The 16552-nt window shown below is 47.0% G+C and overlaps 1 pseudogene across 2 annotated transcripts; it reads left to right on the forward strand.

The window, feature by feature from the left end:
* The first annotated feature begins 6656 nt into the window (after positions 1–6656).
* LOC308573863 (F-actin-capping protein subunit alpha-1 pseudogene) lies at positions 6657–14727 on the forward strand (annotated as a pseudogene). 2 transcript variants are annotated; one of them, XR_014013417.1, is made up of 2 exons: positions 6657–6760; positions 13731–14727. The product of XR_014013417.1 is annotated as an F-actin-capping protein subunit alpha-1 pseudogene (transcript). The 2 variants fall into 2 exon arrangements; XR_014013418.1 differs by having other exon boundaries at positions 6675–6730.
* Positions 14728–16552: the final 1825 nt, after the last annotated feature.

Here is a 16552-nt window from a genome sequence, read left to right on the forward strand (position 1 = left end):
TGTACAGTGGTGCCCCGCAAGACGAATGCCTCGCAAGACGGAAAACCCGCTAGACGAAAGGGTTTTCCGTTTTGGAGGTGCTTCGCAAAACGAATTTCCTATGGGCTTGCTTCGCAAGACGACAATGTCTTGCGAGTTCCTGCTGGTTTTTTTCCCTTTCCCCCCCCCTTTTCTAAGCCGCTAAGCCGCTTATCAGCTGATCCGATCAGCAGATAAGCCACTAAAAGCGCTAAAAGCGCTAATCCGCTAATCCGTCAATGGGCTTGCTTCGCAAGACGAAAAAACCGCTAGACGAAGAGAATCACAGAACGGATTCTTTTCGTCTTGCGAGGCACCACTGTACGTGCTTGGTTGGTACATTTATGAACATTTATTATATATAAAAAGGGTAAGGGACCCCTGACCATTAGGTCCAGTTGTGACCGACTCTGGGGTTGCGGCGCTCATCTCGCTTTATTGGCCGAGGGAGCCAGCGTACAGCTTCCAGGTCAATGTGGCCAGCATGACTAAGCTGCTTCTGGTGAACCAGAGCAGTGCACGGAAACGCCGTTTACCTTCCCGCTGGAGCGGTACCTATTTATCTACTTGCACTTTGACGTGCTTTCAAACTACTAGGTTGGCAGGAGCAGGGACCGAGCAACGGGTGCTCACCCCGTCGCGGGGATTTGAGCCGCCAACCTTCTGATAGGCAGGCCCTAGGCTCTGTGGTTTAACCCACAGCGCCACCTGTGTCCCTTTAATATATATATAGGACCTTAAATTTTTTTATTTCAGCTGTCACATGGACGATGGAGCAGGCTCTTTTGTGTTGCTCCAGAGGGTAGGATTGGAACCAATGGATTCAAATGACAAGAAAGGATATTCCAGCTAAACAGTAGGAAGAACCTGACAGTAGGAGCTGTTTGACAATGGAATGGACCAATTTGGAAGGTGCTAGATCCTCATTGGAGGTTTTTAAACAGAGATTGGATGGCTATCTAACCGGGGTTCTTTAGCTGTGATTCCTGTATTGGACTAGATGACAATTGGTGTTCCTTCCCACTCCCATTCCACATATCAAAAGGTTGTTGATTTGGGAATATGGCCCACAGGCTGAAGAAGCTTCCTGTCCTAACATAAACACAGTTAACTAAGAGTACTGGTGAGTTGTAGTGGGGAATTCTTCATTTGTTTCACATCCCTTCGCATCTTTGCATAGCGCTGACGGTGAGGAATTATCCAGTCACCTCTTTATTTATAGCCACTGCATGCTATTTATTAACAAAGCACCACAAAAGGAGAATTTCTTGCCTGGCCGTGTTCAAAAGGGCGTTTCTCCTGTCTTGAAATCAGAGCCAGGGCAGATTTGGAACACAGAGCACTCATTTAGCGTTTAAAGCGTTTGCTAGACTTGGGAGGATGGGGAAGAAAGAGAGGGAAATCTGTGGCATGATCTCAAGAGGAAATGTTCAAAGGGCACCGTGCTCTTGTGGAACTCTGACTGATAATCAGCAGGGCGTGCAAAGCAGAACTTCCCAGGTGATTGTGCTCAAAGCTGCAAAAACGGCCCATTCTGGACGCACTATTAAATCTCTGGAGTGGATTCAGGGCATCTGGAAGCAAGACACTCGGAAATGGACGTGGCCTTGGCCTGCAAGCACTAATGAAGGGTGACACAGGGGCACATGCACACCATATGTTTAAAGCAACGTCAATGCATGTTTAAAACAGATGACCCCCCCCCAAAGAATCATGGAAAGGGTGAGTGGGGAACTACAGTTCCCAGGATTCTTTGCGGTAAGTCATGTGGGTCACTCCTGAGTCAATCCATTGGTCCATCTCTAGCTCAGTATTGTCTACAATGATTGGCAGAAACTTTGCAGGGTTTCAGGCAGGAGTTGATCCCAGAGATGTCAGGATTTGAATGGGAGATCTTCTGCATGCAAAGTGGGCAAATCTGTCAATTTCACTTTCTGTCTTTCATTTTTCCATTCCCAAATTTAGTTCTCTGCATTTATGATTGTTGGTTTTTTTAAAAAAAAAACTCCTCATGCAAATCCATCACCATTTTAGTTGACTTTCTCCTAATATACATATGTTTGTAATGTACGGAATTTTGCCCAATATACACATTTTTGCAAAACACATTCTGTCTGCATTCAGGGTTAGTTCCTCTCCCGCATGGATGTTTCAGCTGCATAAGGATTCTACTCTCAGAGAAGGAATTTGCTGCTAGTATATTATAGGATGCACTGTTTCTTTTTATTTAAAATCATTGATAATCTCCTTAACATTTTCAAAATCTCCAAGTAGTGTACAACATAAAAACAATAAACAACACCATCAATAAAAAAAACCACACCAACAAAACAAAAACACGGTGTAAAATAGCAGCATAAAAACCTACTAAAAGAAGGTTCAGGGAATCCAAACAAAAACGGACCAGTCTTACTGGTCACGGACAGCCTGGGCAGAAAGACATGGCAGAGGGAAGGACATTTCACAATATAGGGGCAATAGCAGAAGCCTGCTTTAAGGGTTACCAGTCTATGGTATTTTGTAAGTAGAATTCCTAGGAAACGTATTCTGAACTATGAAATGCATGTTAGTAGGAGACATTAAAATAATGGTGGCCTGGTAAAGGATGGAGGTCTTGATGAGCAGCTGATTCCCCAAATGGAGCATGAACAAAGGTTCTTATCCAGGAGACAAAGGAATATGCACATAAGTAAGTAAACCTGGTTATCAATAGGATACAAAGCATAACTAGCTCTTCCTTTTACTCAGAGAGATGGGATGACAACAATGGGGTCTGAACTATGAAGGCTGCAACGTTCACAACCACAACCCACCTTAAGAAAACGTCCTGTTATAAATGTTATAATCCAATAGCCCAAATATATAATATGGTTCATAGAGGGTAATGAAATGCAAAGCTCTCCCTGCCCTCCGATGAACCAGTGAGCGTTCCCCCAGTCATTAGTCCAAATTAGCGAAGCTGAAATGAGAAGGAAGACTCGGCAGGCTCTCCTAACGGTTCTGATGCAAAGTTCAATCTGCCTCATTGTGTTGTTGGCAGAAAACAGCTTACTTTGTTCAGATTTTTGGAAGGCAGCAAGGGAACGGTTACATAATGGAGGCCTGGTCCCATTCGGTGGCTTTGGCCATCACAAATTTTGCCCAACACAAGCCTGTAATAAACGGAAATCTGCCCTTATTCCCTTATGGGAGACACAAGAGCCCTTATAGAGTCCTTTGTAGGTTCTCCATTGGTCGGAGAAAATAACAGAGGCCAACCAGAGAATATTGAGAAGCAAAGCAGCTAGTAAGCATGATCTTTATTGAATTGTTGCAACAGGGTGCTCCCCTCACACGCAGGAGAAGGAGGAGGACCCTGAACAAAGGCGTGCCTGCCCTTATATAGACATTTTAAATTGCCCGCCCTGGAGTCCAAGACCACCCCTAGACACATCATATCTACATCACAGAAGGGGTGGTCTACAACAGAAATCTGAGTGCATTGTTTATCTCCTGTCGTTGTTTATCTCCTGTCTGGCAGGTTACCTGTTAATGCTTACTTGATTGGCTATCCTGGGGAGCCTGGCCAGTCTTTTGTAGTGACAAATACTTAGTTCCTGAGCCAGGTCAAAGGCTCACCCTATTCATACACAGATATACCCTTAAGACAGGTTTTGTGAATGAAAAGACAATGGGGAGGCCTTTCCATTTTCCTTTGACCTTGCAGAGCAAACATTTGGTCAGTTTGGGAGCCAAAATGGCTCCAGGGCTGCCCTCCTGTGCTGCCTCAGACCTGTGGCCCATACATTTATGTACGTGTTTGCCTGGCTCATCCATGAACATTTATTATATATATAAGACCTTAATTTGTTTATTTCAAGCCCCTGAAACTTTTGTCACCAGGAGTCCTTTCCAGCTAAGGAGGCAACAGCCTGACCTCTCAGAAACTCCCCAGCCCATTCTGATGGCACAGTTGCCCCCTGGGCTGCATCTTGAAGGCTGGGATCCCTTCCACCTCGGAGCAAAATTGCACACACTTTTGTGCAAGGAACTCAAGGCTATGCATGTGGCTCACTCCTTCCATTGTATCCCCGCAACAACTTTGTGGGCATAGGAGCCAACTCCAAGGTGTTGAGGTTACTTTGCACCCCCCAATAAAATATTTGAGTACCCCACCCCAAGTTGATGGACATTGCCATTCAAATGGTGTCCGTGAACTGTGTCATGTGATTGATTATGCCTGCCCCCCCCCAATATTTTATTCAAGTTGGCACCCCTGCCAATAATACTATATTGCAACAAATGTCATATAATAACCGATAACAGGGGTTCCCAAACTGTGGTCCATGGATTCAGGTGGTTCGTGGTGTGTTTGTAAAAATACAAGTATACATTGTACAAAATTTAACATGCTGCAGTACACTTGCTACAAATGGCAGGAAAACCATTAAGGGGTCCACTAAGACCCTCAACAAATTTCAAGTGGTCTGTGGGAGGGAAAAAGATTTGGGAACCATTGACCTATAAAACACTCCCCCAAAATAGCTGCAGTAATTTATCAATAGACAGGAAACAGATAGGGTTGTTTGCATCAGAAAATGCACTTTCTTTATCGCTGCTTTGCTGAGACCATTCTAATAGGTTTTTCTCTCCATCCCTTTCCCTTCCACAATCAAAGTGTTCAGGTAGCTTTCAAAGGCCAGCCCCGTGGGGACCTGTTAAAAAGGCCTTCATCAATGCCCATCTCCTCCTGCAGGAGTGACCTTTACCTCCTCTCGGCTGCTGCTGCGACCAGATTCATATCACCTTGGAAGGAAGGTTGCCATAGCGATCAGAGATGAAATTCAAAGCTGTTTCTGCTCCAACCCACCTGTGCAAATTGAAGTGCAGTCGCTTCTATCGCTGCCTCTGCCTTCTGCGGTTGTGTCTTTCTACTCTGTATATATTTGCTGATGCATGCCCAAATTATTTTTTAAGTATACAACTACAATATGAAGGTACTTGCAAAGGTGAGCATTGTGTACGTATCTTCACCTGGAAGCTGAGTTGAGTTGCAGCCCCAATAAGTGCAGTCAGTGGCAAAGCTCTCTCTCTCTCTGTGTGTGTGTGATGCCAAAAAAGGACAGTACTGTGAAGATCTGCCTGAAGAAGTACTAACTGGATGAATATTCTGTGGGGTGAAACTTTCCCCACCCCCCAACACACCTTTATTTAGTCATCGTTTCATCCTTGGGACTGCGCAGCAAATCTCACTGAATATTAGCAACTAATTTCTTCCAAAACCAGCTGCTTACTCTATCTCATTTTACAGGAGCTGCTTGGAGGAATCTCTGGGATTTATGAAGTGGATTTTCGCTCCATGGCTGCTTCCAAAGAGAGCAGGGAGCATCATGGAATGTGGGAACAGCAGCGTCCTTTAAAGTAGCAGGGCTGAATTCATTGTGGTTATTAAGGAGAGAAGACTCACAACATCCTTACCCAACCCCATGCCCAAACATCCTTTCTTTTTGCTCTGGAGCTTTCCCTGTGATAACCTGCTCTTTAAAGCTGAACTGGAGCAAATGGAAATCCATGGAACACCTGAATTGCTGTTTGTTGTGCCTCAGCTTTAAAGAACAGGTTTTTGCTGGGAAAACTCCAGGGGAGGAGCAAAGAGCGTTCAGACAATGAGCTTGAAAGCATGGCACTGTGCTTGGGAAGAGCAAGGTAAAAGGTAAGTATGGATAAGCCCTCAGACACTTTTTCTGTGAATGAATTTCAGCCTCCCTCTGAAATGTGCATCTTTAAACACCCCACACAAAGCATCCTGCGTTGCTATCTTCACTTTAGTTAGTGAAGAAGAGGTCAATTGAGAAGCATTTTGATTATCTGGAGCCCCATTTCTAAGTGCGTATTTGTTGGCGACCTCAAGAGAACTGCAAAAAAGAGCAAGAGCAAAATCCATACTAGAGAAACCAACGTTACCATGATCTGTTTCACATTAAAAAAGAGCATAAATGAAGGCACTGTCTTCCTTCCACCTCCCTGATTATCTCCTTTCCCTCACACAGATAAAAGATAATGAAGGATCCCATGGTGTTAATCTATTCTGTGGCCAAGGAATTGTCTCTCTCTTTCTCATTCTCTCTCTCCATTCCTAATTATGCTTCTTTTCAAATCTGCAATTAGCAAAATGACTTTGTCCAAAAAGAAATTACAGAGGCTCCCATGCCCAGAATTACGCTGAATGTCTTTGTCAGTTCTTGAGAGTTATAACACTGTTGGCATTTTGCTGACATTTGATATGACAAATGTGTTAAGTATTCTAGGATTTAAACACCCCCCCCCCCAATTCTTTTGGTTAAGAGAAGGGTTCAATTCACTCAGGGCCAAGGAGAATGGAAAGTGTAAATTAAGCTGCAAATCTCTCTCTTGCTCTCCTTTCCAATGGGTTGGGGATTGTTAATGACAAAGAAAGTATGAGTGTGACCCTTTCCCAAAACATCTAGATGGAACCAGGTTAAGGAAGATGGTTCTAAAGGAGCAGGTTGAGGGATGCACCACGTGAGAGTCATAGCTGTTAAAAGCTCTGGAGAATGCGTAATTGAGTTATTTTAGTGGGGAACTGTCCTCCCTTCACGGGATGGGTAATGCTACTGTTCATATAGAACCCAGGTAGGTATCTCCTGGTTGCTATGGGAACATAGAATGCAACCACTTTGAAATCCCTACTTGAACAGTGCAGCGGAAACAGGTCAGGATAATTCCCCAAGTGTCTTTTCAGGTGTGCACAGCCTACCTTCCTATTTGATGATTTCAGAGTGTTGTGTGGTCCAGGGTCAAGATTCATAGAAACAAAGATAATTGAAGAGGAAACATGTGCCATATGACAGAGGTTTTCAAAATCATGAAGTCGGTGGAGACAGTGGCTAAGAAAACCTCTCATAATACTAACACCCAGGAACCTTAAAGGAGCTTGCAGATGGGTACTTATTATGGGATGGACACCCTTCACACAGGCAAGTTAATGATGTTGTTTGTAGGGCTCTGCACGCACTCCAATTTGGGGTCTGATCTGGTGCTTCAGAGTAGTCCCGATCTGACCTGAGACGGCTTTGAAGTCAGCTTGTTTGTGGTCTCTCTTGCACTGCTTGCTGTCTGTCGAAGTGACTTTCTCTTGGGGAAAGATTTTGAGTACCTCTCCTCCAACCTGCTGGCTTTCAAAACATCCTCTTGAATGCCAAAAACACTCGACTCATGATAAAGATAAAAGATAAGAGAGGGGGAATACGCTGAAATTGTGAAACATCTTAGTATATTTCTGTTCATTCAGACAGGGTTCAGAAAAGAACCGTTAGAAACCAAACACATTTCAGATGCACTGAGCAGCAGATCAAAATATCATTATACTCTATTTGTAAATTCCAATCTAGGCATCTCCCATTTAGCAAATTAGGCAGAGGTGCTAATTAAGGTGATCATTAAATGTTCATTTTCCTGAACGCTTTGGTAAAATCAACATCAGAGCAACTAAATAGCTCAAAAGTGCAGGGCTGTAGCCCTCCAGATGTTATTGGACTCCTGAATCCCACCAGTCCCAGCCAGCAAGGCTGTTGGTCAAGCATGATGGGAGTTGTAGTTCAATAGCCTCTGAAGGGCTGTATGTTCCATGCTCTAAAGTCTCAAGTTCACTTGGAATAACTTAGGTCTGCAGTATCCTATAGTCTTGGTATAATAGTTATTTTAGGCCAGCTTTTGCTGACCTGGTGCTGTCCAAATGTTTTGGACTACAACTCCCATCAACCCCAGCCAGTGCACATTGTCATAGACTTACAAATGATCTAGAGAGACAATTGGTGGTAGAAACACCAGTTTCTGGGATGGCTTCCCCTTCTTGTCTTCTTATTTTGACACATAGTAATAAGTCACGAACCCCCATTCATAGGTGTCTCTTCCAGGAAGGATAATCAATTGAAACAACTGAAAAAGAAAGCGTCAGAATAAAAGAACTTGCACCCACACCAGTTACCAAGCTATAAAAGGTAAAGGTAAAGGGACCCCTAACCATTAGGTCCAGTCGTGAACGACTCTGGGGTTGCGGCGCTCATCTCACTTTATTGGCCGAGGGAGCCGGTATACAGCTTCCAGGTCATGTGGCCAGCATGACTAAGCTGCTTCTGGTGAACCAGAGCAGCGCACGGAAATGCTGTTTAACTTCCTGCCGGAGCAGTACCTATTTATCTACTTGCACTTTGACGTGCTTTCGAACTGCTAGGTTGGCAGGAGCAGGGACTGAGCAATGGGAGCTCACCCCGTTGCTGGGATCTGAACCGCAGACCTTCTGATCGGCAAGTCCTAGGCTCTGTGGTTTAACCCACAGTGCCACCCTTAGATGCCTAATGCAGTGTTTCCCAACCTTTTTTGGGCAAAGGCACACTTGTTTCATGAAAAAAATCTCGAGGCACACCACCATGCCAGATGGGGAAAGGTCACTTTTTACTTATTCACTTTTTGAATAATAAGAATTATACGTCACGGGGGGGGGGGATTTTAGAGATGTTTAGGTGGGGCATGGCCCCAAAAAAGGTTGGGAACCACTGTTCTAGAGCAAGTAAGAAAGCTACCCCAGAGGGGGAAGGGTGGATTGAAAAAGTGGAATGAGGACAAGAGCCTATTCTTGCCAGGCTGCTGCTACACCCACTGGTCTTCCAATTGATCCAAATTGGGTCGCAGTGCCAAGTGCAACCGTGCAAACTATATGGCCAAAGATTTAAGAAGCTGGTCCCCCAAGTGCAATGTGTTTGGGTTCATTGTGGAAAAAGTTGACAGCGGCGGGTCTGCACTTGGAGGGCAGGAGCTCTGCAAGGTTTCCAAGGCAGGGATCGACGCCGGGAACTGATGTGCCTGGGATCCTTTTCGTGCAAAAACACACCTACACTCTGCCCGCTGAGTCATGACGCAGAAGCCTCTGTGGTTGTTTGATGCTTGTTCAGCATTTGGCGGTCATTCTGGGGGGTTGGGGGGTGTCTGGAAGAGGGGCAGCCCCCCGCCAAGCCCCTCGAGGCCCCGTCTCGGCTGCCCCTCGCCTCCTTCCCACGGCTCCCGGGGCTCCTTCCAGAGAACAGGAAGGCCCGCGACCTGGGGCGTGTGTATCCCCCCCCAGTCTCGGGCGCCTTCCTCACCCGTTCAGCGGGGGTCCCAGGGGCTCGCAGGCGTCGGTTTCCCCCTCCGGGACAAGGCGCAGGACTCCCGCCAGGTCCGCCCGGCACTCCCAGGAGCAGGCGGCCGGCGGGCGCAAAGGGGCCTCCAGCGGCGGGAGCTTTTGCGAGGCCAGCTACCGCCGCCAGGCTGCTGCCGCTCGCCATGGCAAGCAGGAAGCCCCCCAGGCTCTGGGCGCCGAGAGGATGCTACGCGGCGGGACCATACGCGGGCAGCGGAGAAGAAGAAGGGCGGCGGGAGAGGGGCGGTTCTCGAGGGGGGAACTCAGCTTCCCAAGATCGCGGGTCTCACCGGACGGTTCTTCCCCGCAGGAACTTCCGCCCTTCCGCAGCTTCAACCATAGACGTATTAGCATATGATAGGATGAAAGCTGGCCATAGAGAAAAGGCGAAGTTTGGCTGTCCGCAGCCTGGATTCCCGGGTTTCTTTCGACGTTACAGCCCCGTGACGTCAGCGCCATGCAGGCAGCCAGACGGTGAGAGCCCCGCGCTGGGCGGCCTCTCCTCGTCGCCGCCGCCCCGCCTCTCGCCGCCCGACTCGCCCGCCTCCCTCCCACGGCACACCAGGCAGCGTCTCGCGGCACACTAGTGTGCCACGGAACACCGGTTGGGAAACACTGGCCTAATGCATCCAACAGTTCCCAGGTTCTAAGAACTCTCCCCAGGGTGCCATCATTACATACATTCGGGCGAAAGGCAAAAGCATTCCTTTTTAGCCAGGCTTTTGGGCTTTTTCCTATCTATGGCCTTTTCACATGGATGGGATATTTTAACACAGGAAGGTTTTAATGTATGGGTTTGTTTTTTGCTTAAAATATTCTAAGTGGCTTTGAGCTGCTGTAGCAAAAAAGGTGACTAATAAGGGACAACTACTACTACTATATTCAAAAACTATCAATATTGGACCATGACTTTGCCACCAGCTAAACAGACAGATTCACAAAAAGACAACTATGCCTGTTGCATCTGGACATCTAAAGGTTCATATGCTCAAGTGGGGGTGGTTGTCTACGTCCCCTTTGGTTTGTGTACACCACAAAACAAATGCCATTATATATTTGGGAAGCTGTTACCAGAGCCCCTGCGGGACGCGGGTGGCGCTGTGGGTAAAACCTCAGTGCCTAGGACTTGCTGATCGTATGGTCGGTGGTTCGAATCCCCGCGGCGGGGTGAGCTCCCGTCATTCGGTCCCAGCTCCTGCCCACCTAGCAGTTTGAAAGCACTCTTAAGTGCAAGTAGATAAATAGAGACCGCTTTATAGCGGGAAGGTAAATGGCGTTTCCGTGTGCTGCGCTGGTGCTGGCTCGCCAGCTGCAGCTTCGTCACACTGGCCACGTGACCTGGAAGTGTCCTCGGACGGCACCGGCTCACGGCCTCTAGAGCGAGATGAGCACGCAACCCCAGAGTCGGACACGACTGGCCTGTACGGGCAGGGGTACCTTTACCTCTACCTTACCAGAGCCCAAGGCTATGGAACTAACGAAGCTTAAGCTTCAGGGGCCCCCAAAGCAACATTATTAGTGTGTGTATAACATTTCCCTAATTTTCATCCCCCGCATAACTTGAAAACTATAAGGCATAGGAAATATTTATTCGCACTGGAGACTTTGTCATGTGAGGCGATCCAGTGCAGCAGTTTAAATGAAAATCTGAGGTGTAGATTAAAAAAACATTGTGGTGCTCTGTCATGGAACAACCCCATCAAAGAAGATAACAGGAGTTACCCAGACCTCGTTTCTGGTTGGGAAGGGGCCCCCATAACAGTTCAAGCTTCAGGACCCCCTAAAATGTAGATCTGCCCCTGCCCCAAGGAGTGGCACACCTTTACAGCCAGTCTCCCTGGTCTCTGTGGGCAGAGAGGGACCAGGGGCAAAGCTCTGCAGAATGCCTGCCCTACTCCTAAGCCAGTCAGAGGAGAGGCATTCTGCCACCCAGCTTTGCTGCTGGGCAGTGCTATGGGGCTTTAAACTGGCTTCTTATGAAGGGAGGAGCTGCTGCAAAGCCCCACCTGCTTAGCAAGGGAGACTCTGCAAGAGCTTCTTGGGGCAGCAGTGGGGCTTTTGGTTTTAGGTGCCGAAACATGTCATGCCAACCCTGCATGCTACTATTCCTCTTCTTAAGAGTCTCTAATAATAATAATAATAATAATAATTTTTATTTATATCCCGCCCTCCCCAGCCAAAGGCAGGCTCAGAGTGGCTAACAACAGTAAAATAATACAGCATTCTAAAATCAATTCATTATAAAATCAGTTCAAATCAAATTAATGGCAACCATTGGGCTAGAGTTCTGTGAGGATTACCAAAGGTACCTCAGTGGCCCTTGCCAGGCTGTCCCTGTGGGAGCCAGACTCAATCGCATTCTGGCAAACTCAGGGTGTGCAGCTATAGTTGATGGGGGGGGGTGTCTTGTGGAACAACCCTGCCTCCCCCAAAAGCAGACTTTTGCGATAAGGAAAGTGACATATCAGTGCACTGGGAACTGTGGGAGAACATTTGCTCGACTCAACATCACCCTAAGCACTCCATAAACAATTCAGAATTAATGGTCAATAAATAGTCACTGCAGGATGCTTTCGGGCTGTCGTTTTTGGGTAGGATCCAGTCAAAGGCTGGAAAATTCAGCTTGCACAATTATGGTTGTCTTGGAGCTCACTTGAAACAAATCTCCCCTCCCAATCAGATTGTTGTGCTAAGGAAAGTGATTGGAAAATGTAGTGGAAAACGTAGGATTGCACTCTCTTTGATGCAAGTTGTGTAACCTCCTGGTAAAACAAATGATGAACAGCTTGTCTGGATGTAACCTGATTGTTTGGCAAAATGCTGTCCTTGAGGCTATCATTTGCATCTGCAGCTTGGACAGAGCTGACTTTTGGAAAAAGATATGGCTTCTGCTTCACTTAGTGCAGCGCTACTCAAAGTGGTTGTCCGTGGACAAGGGCCACAAGCCATTAGTTGCTGGTCTGCAGTGACTCCACACAGCCCAGGTTGTGTAGGCAGCTTCAGGGAACAAATATGGTATCTGAAGAGTCAATGCGAAGACAGTGCCAGGTGGCCAAGCAATGCTGCAATGATAGAAGTCATCATGCGATTCTCTCTCAGTTTAATGTTCTATACAGGTCTCCTCAGGCCTGTAAGCCCCAGTAACTGCAGTTAAACTGTGAGCTCACCCATATTTCTGTTTGTGCTGTGATTTATGGGCACAGGCCAATGATTTACAAGCACAGGTCTGAGCAGGGGTCCCCCCCCTCCATCCTGTCATTTCCCCCAGGAAAACCTGCTGTTTACTGCTGAATTGGAACAAACACCAGTCAACTTTTCTATAGGTTGCCAATCATTCTAATTCAGTGATAAATGCACGGTAATTGTTGGACTCGTGACTGAAAATTATGGACCTGAGCCTCCACTCTCAGTTAAGTGTACATAGGATTACAGACCCAGATTCATCTCCAACTAAGTTTTACTCAGAGTAGGCCTACTGAAATTCATGGAGCTAAGATAACCATGCCATTGAGTTTAGTAGGCCTGTTCTAACTTAGTTTGAGAAAATCCTCAGTCTTCTCAACAAGGGAGGGTTTGAACAATTCCCTTGATTCCAGAAGGTTCCTGGTGGTAAAAGGTAATAATTTATCATTACTACTACTTGTACTTGTACTCAGTTGTTGCTCAGGGATTCTGAGAAACCAACAAAATCAGTACAGTTTTTAAATAAGTGGTTTAAAATAAGTGCAGTTTTGAAATGTTCAGTCCACCACCATGATTCAAAATGGCGTCCAATTGCATCCAAACATAGACAGAAACCTGATCCTTGATCTTAGGAGCCACCATTAAGAATTTGGTTGCAATATACTGTATTAAAATGTGTCCAAAAGCATAGTGAACAAATAACTTTCCAAAATATATCTAGATTAAAGATCCTCCAGGTGTCCCCATTTTTCAGGGACAGTCCTAGATTTACAGAAGATGTCCCAGTTTCTGAATTGATCCCAGAATGTCCCGCTTCCCCCTAGGACATCCCTATTTTCATAGGAGAAATGCTGGAGGGTGTGGAGTTAGGCAACTCCTGAGCCAAGGAGTTAACTAACTATACAACCTTTAGAACACATCTGAAGGCAGCCCTGTATCAAAAAGTTTTTTAATGTTTAATTATGTTTTTATGTATGTTGGAAGCCACCCAGAGTATGAGATTATTATTATCCACCTGTCACTGGAAGGTCCCAGGGCAGGTTACAACAATGTAAAACACAACAATTAAAAACAGTATCTGAAGAAGTGTGCATGCACATGAAAGCTCATACCAAGGGCAAACTTAGTTGGTCTCTAAGGTGCTACTAGACAATTTTTTTATATTTTTAAATATATTTCTAGTGTGTCAGACCAACACGGCTACCTACCTGAGTATAAAGCAAAGTACTATAGCAACTAGGGTGGGTCCTTATAGATCAAGTGTCAGAAGCCAGTGCATCAAAATAAGTCAATCCATTTGGGCTTTTTGTAGGTCAGCTGCATCCAAAATCCTATGATTTGTCATTTGCAGACTAGGCAAGCATGTCAAAGGAACAAGAGTCTGGGGACCACACCCTAGCAAAGCCAGAGAAAGCCCAGGTGGTGAGCCGACTCTTGAAGCAGGCGCCGCCCGGAGAGTTCAACGAGGCCTTCAGTGACCTGCGCATGCTGGTGGATGACGACACCATGATGTGTGAGGAGGTGGCCAGCCTTTGCGCTGTGCACAACAAAGATCATTTCACTCCAGTCAAAAGCAAAAAGTGTGAGGTGTTGCTGACCCGTCACAATGAGCTGGAGGAGAACCGCTTCCTGGACCCTCAGAACAGAGTCTCCTTCAAGTACGACCACCTGAAGAGATTGCCGAGCAATTTCCAGGATCAACCCGAGGAGGACGAGAAAGGTGAACTGTGGAGGAGAGCACTTCAAGAGGCCTTGAAGGTCTATGTCAGCAACCACTACCCTGAGGGGCTTTGCAGCGTCTTCATCAAGGACACAGCTGTCCGGAAGATCTTTGTGGCTTGCATCGAGAGCCACCAATACAAGCCCTCTTCTTTCTGGAATGGCCTGTGGAAGTCAGAATGGACTTTTGCATTGGCACCGGCCTCCACTTCTACCGAGGTGTCTGGCACCATCATGGTCCAAGCCCATTACTTTGAGGATGGCAACACACACCTGACGGTCATCAAGGACGTCGAGGAGACCCTGCTGGTCACGGATGAGACCCAAACAGCACAAGACTTTGCGAAGCTGGTGGAGAAGGCAGAAAACGAGATCCAAGGTGGGCTGATGGAAGAATATCAGCACATGAATGGCACATACCTGAAGTCCTTTCGGAGACAGCTGCCCATCACCCGCACCAGCCTTGACTGGGAGAAGGTTGTGATGACCAAGATTGTTGCGGCTCGTGCTAGCCAGTGAACATCCCACTTCAATGCAGCAGTAGGGATGAGGGAAGGGAGGCAATGCCTGTGGAAATGTGAGATGTTTGGAATAGCATTTTAAAATAAAGTAAAGTGAGGGCACTTCCAGGCTGTTGCTGGTTTCATGTGGGATTCAGTTAGGTAAAGGACCCCTGACATTTAAGTCCAGTTTCAGATGAGTCTGGGGTTGCGGCGCTCATCTTGCTTTACAGGCTGAGGGAGCAGGTGTTTGTCCACAGACAGTTTTTCCAGGTCATGTGGCCAGCATGACTAAGCCGCTTCTGGCGCTATGGAACACCGAAACCAGAGTAGTGTATGGAAACGCCATTTACCTTCCCGCCGGAACGGTACCTATTTATCTACTTGCACTTTTTTGGGCGTGCTTTCAAACTGCTAGGTTGGCAGGAGCTGGGACCGAGCAACGGGAGCTCACCCCATTGCGGGGATTCAAACTGCCGACCTTCTGATCGGCAAGCCCAAGAGGCTCAGTGGTTTGGACCACAGCGCCGCCCATACCCAGTCAGGTTGTGGGATTGCCTTACCTTAAATAGGCCTGTTTGACCACTTCAGTCTGCGAAACTGGCACTATTACAGGTGCCACAAAAGACCTGCTATGCAGTTGTAAGAAAGAAGGTAATTCCTGAGTGTGGGTGCCGCCCCACTGAAAGATCCAATTCTTACAAACATGGCATCTGTATTGTGTGGCACTAATTTCACAGAGGAGATGTTGGCAGAGGCTGCTGTGTGCATACAGAACACTGTAGAAAGAGACAGTGTTCTGTACTCTCAGCGTGGCCAACCACATGCCCCAAAACAAAGCCCAAAAGCCGAACCTGAGCAGGCACACCGGGTTCTACCCAACACTGTGGGTGCCTGGCGTGTGTGTGTTTGTGTGTGATGTTATGTGCAGCAGCTATGGGGAAATGGGGAGGTCATCCAGAGAGAATACACAGAAGCAGCCTGTCCTATTAGAGGGAAGCAAAAGGAAATGGGAGAAAATGAAGAGAGACAAGGCAGTCCAAAATAGACCTAGAGGTAGACATAAAGCGTGAGTGAGCTGCGGCATGTGTGTGTGTGTGTGTGTGTGTGTGTAGGAGCTGGGGAGGGGCAGTCTGTATAGAAAGCTGCTGCTGTCATTTGGGATGTTATTACAGATGCTCACAGTGTGACGCACACATGCAGATTCCCATCTGAGGAGCATGAATCCCCTTTCCCTCCCATTCTCTTTGGGAAACGGGCGTTAATTAGCCACGGAGATATTCATCAAGCTGCTGCCTCTTGGAGCAGATCAGTCCCAGAGACATCTGGCCAGCCCGCTTTCCACCCTGCTTCCAAAAAAGCAGAGAGTCTGGCTTAGGAAGAGCTGCAGTCCTCCCTGGTCCCTGCCCTCTGTCTGCTGGAAAAAGGCAAACTGCAGGATGTAGCGCCGAAATGGCTTTAATAACACAAGCTGAAAATGTTTCATTCTCCTCATCCTTGACCCAGAAGATGGGTTCTGCAATGCTAAGTTCCCTGTGTACCAGGGATGGGGAACCTCAGGTCCAGGGAGGAGGAGGAGGAAGGAAGCAGAAATCCACGTGGTGCTGGCTGGAGGAGGCTACACCAAGGGATGGGGCCATGACTGGCTGCTGCTTCAGATCCCTGCTTGCCATGAATGTGTCTAATCTACTTTTAAATCTACATCGGTGGGCATCAACAGCGGGAGCAAGTTCCACAGTTTACACTGTGTGAAGAGGGACTTTCTCTTATCTGCCCTGAATCTTCCAACATTCAGCTTCATTGGAAGTCTACAAGTTCTAATATTAGGAGAGAAGGAGAAAATGCTTTTCTCTCTACACTTTCTCCATACCAAGCATAACTGTATAAACGTCTAGCAAAGGCTTCCTCAACCTTGGTGATCCAGATGTTTTGAGACTACAATTCCCATCATCCC

Source organism: Podarcis bocagei (assembly GCF_964188305.1).
Source record: "Podarcis bocagei genome assembly, chromosome: 14".
In the NCBI taxonomy this organism is placed as follows: domain Eukaryota; kingdom Metazoa; phylum Chordata; class Lepidosauria; order Squamata; family Lacertidae; genus Podarcis; species Podarcis bocagei.